Genomic DNA, 3,147 nt, shown 5'->3' on the forward strand with positions numbered 1-3,147 from the left:
CCAGAAGTGTCGGGGTACCCCCAGCCCTGCTCCGAAGCAGCCTCAGACAACGGTGGCCACTGGAAATGGGGGAAACTTCACTCAGGATTTAACAGCTCAGCAGAACCCGCCTCCTCCCCACTCCGACACAGGGAGGGAGGAGGAGGAGGAAGGCTCTGGGGGCTGAAACACTGCACAGCATCGCAGAGTACTTCAGAGAGGGTGACTCCAGCCTTAACTCTTTCCTTCACGCGTCCCAGCTCCCCGCCGCTCCCCAACCGCGGCTTTCTCTTTCCTCCCATTAATCGGACACTGTCTGGATAAAAAATAGTCCTGTGAGAAGCGTGTTTCCCCATCGGTGTCAATAGCAGCTCTGGTGCTTAAGAGTTATTGTTTTTAAACCCCATTATTTCTGCCTCCTGTTCCCCTTTTTCTTGTTTATTTGCTTTCTGGGCATTCTCCAGTGAAATCCAATTTCTCGTCACTTTCCAACCAATTTCTCTTGCAGGTCCTCATGTATGTTGGTATAGCTTTTTCTACAAACATCATATGGGCATGGCTGTTTGTTCATTTGTAGCTTTTGAAGAGATTGGGATGTTTACTTTATTACTGTATTAAAATTAGAGCCGCGTGTATTTCCCATGAATGTGCACTAGCAGTTTAAAAAAAAAAAAAAAAAGATAAAAGGTGCAAAAATACCTAAAGAGACATGGGTTAAGACAGGGTCATGTCCTTTGCTCTCCCTTCATGGTGTAAATGACACCATTCTATTGAGCTGACGTAAACTGGCACAGCTATGCTGCCAGCACCTGGTCTCTAGCCGATTCACGCTAGCTTCAGTGTGTCACGCACCTTCAGTGTAAAATACCACTTAATTGTAGTTGATGGGTAACACCTAAAAACATCCAAGGCCTTAATACTACTTTTACTGCTTCCCAAGATTTCACTTTCTTGCAGCGGTGCTGTGACATTTCCATGAAAACATATTGTATTTGACCTCAGTTATCTTGGGGGGTTATGTTTCAAGGATAAAAAGCTTTCTTTTCTTTCTCTCTTTCCTTATTTGCTTCATTTTTACTTTAAGTTGTCCAGTGCACTGATAAATATTAGCCACGATTTTGCTTATATGTGTCCACAGTTTGCATTCTGTGGCCATTGGTTTGCCCTGGAGGTAGAGGAGGATGCTGAATGCCTGTGCTCACATTAACACGAGTGCAAAAATGCACAGCCCCTCCCAGAATATCTTATCCTACATCAGCTGGAAAGTAAGAGGATTGTACCTCTTACAAGGACCACAAAACTGGAGCTGTGCAGAGCAAGGGTAGGCAATATTTTCCACTTAAATTAGTGGTCTGCTGGTTTATTAGTCTTGACAAGAAAAAAAGAAGTCTCTAAATACTAGACTTTTCAATGTGACCTTTTAAAGAAAATATAATTCAAAATTATGTTTTCATTTAAATGTTTCCTCCAGTTTTATTACAAAGATTAAAAAAAAAGAAGTGACCCCACAAAGCTGAAGCCAAGTATTTAATTTGGGGGAAATTAATTTAAAAAAAAAACACATCAATTTTCATGTTGTTAGTGATAGTTTGAAACCACACAGAAGCAAAACATCATTTATCTGCATAGGTCTAATGAAACCAAGAAAAACACACTCAATATATGACAACAAAGGAAAAAAAACCCCTATTTCCTTATTATCTCTGCTGTCTATTCTATCCAATTATAGATACACTAAAGAATTTCTGTGAGGATGCTGCTTTGCTCACCCAACCTGATTAAAAAGTAGCATGCTACAGAATCTTTCTTAAATGTATCAAAGGGTGGCAGATCAGTGAAGATGATAGATTGTAAGGCAGCTGTAGGGAGAGACTAGCACACAACAAGACATGGAGCCACAGGGATTATTTCCAAGGCTGATGGTTCTTAGTATCCTTATCTGAGGTGAGGAATAAAATTGAAATGACTGCTGGAAATATTTGGCATCAGAATTTATCAGGAAGTAAGTAATTTATACAGGCCAACATGGGACTTCTGATAAGGTGAACATATATTTTAAAGGGCCATTGCAAGTTCATATAGCATGAAGCAAAAAAATGCACAAAACATGTACGATAAAGAAAAATATCCTAGAAGGCAGCTATTCTGTAAGGGACTTAAAAGTCACAGTATAGAAGCCACTGGAAACGAGCTTTTGGTGTGATACTGCAGCAAGGAGAAAAGTCTGCCAGCATGTCAGGGAGAAGTTAGGAAGTCATATATAGTAAAAATAAGGTGGTTACTGCCATGCACATCAAGCTTTTCAAAAGGATTGCAAAGGGTTCAAAATATGACCTGATGTTTGGATATGATCCCATTGAAATAGTGTTGGGAAAATAACGATGTGGAAGGCACAGCCACACCTTGGCCATGATGTTCTCATGCATACACAGGAAAGGGACATCTGAAAGTAAATAGCTTTTTAATCCAGCAGAGGAAGGCAGAAGGATATCCAATTAATAGGAATTAAATCCCAACAAATGCAGACTTGAAGTAATTGCAATTACTTGCAATTTTTTAATAGCGATCTCCATTAACCCCTGGCATAATTTCCCCAAGAATGTGGTGGGGTTTTGCTGCTTAGTCTTCAAATCAAGCCTCTAAGACACCTTCTTGGCTGGACTGGAAGTCATGGCAAAAGGATGGAATGAGATCCCTGTGGACACATCTATGTGGGAAATCTGAGATCCAAATGGCACCCACCCCTGAAGAGTGCAGCTCTTTGGAGGCTTATGGAAATGAACTCTCTAGCCCACCAGACTGACATGAGCAATTTGAGAAAGGTGAAATGCAATGTACAAACCCTGTAGCCCTCAGAGTGGTTTTAATTGGGAACTGAAAGTTAATGCTACGTCCACAAAGGAGGACTATATATCTGTGTAAGGGTGATGGTCTTTTGATACTCTGCTTTAGGTATCAGACTTAAAAATATACATATCAAGTGTGTCAAAGGGTGTGTGCGCAACTGCATTATTTCAGCTGCTAAGGAATTAAATGGAAAGCCAGCTACCTCCTGAGCTAGGATTCTTTCCCAGTCCTATAAAACCTGGAGAAATCAGGTAGCAGCAAGAAGGAGACAGCCAGAGCTGCAAGTGGGAAGAGCTTGCTTTTTCAATAGGCTTCCAGGCA

Source organism: Egretta garzetta, unplaced genomic scaffold (assembly GCF_000687185.1).
Source record: "Egretta garzetta isolate BGI_Z169 unplaced genomic scaffold, ASM68718v1 scaffold465, whole genome shotgun sequence".
In the NCBI taxonomy this organism is placed as follows: domain Eukaryota; kingdom Metazoa; phylum Chordata; class Aves; order Pelecaniformes; family Ardeidae; genus Egretta; species Egretta garzetta.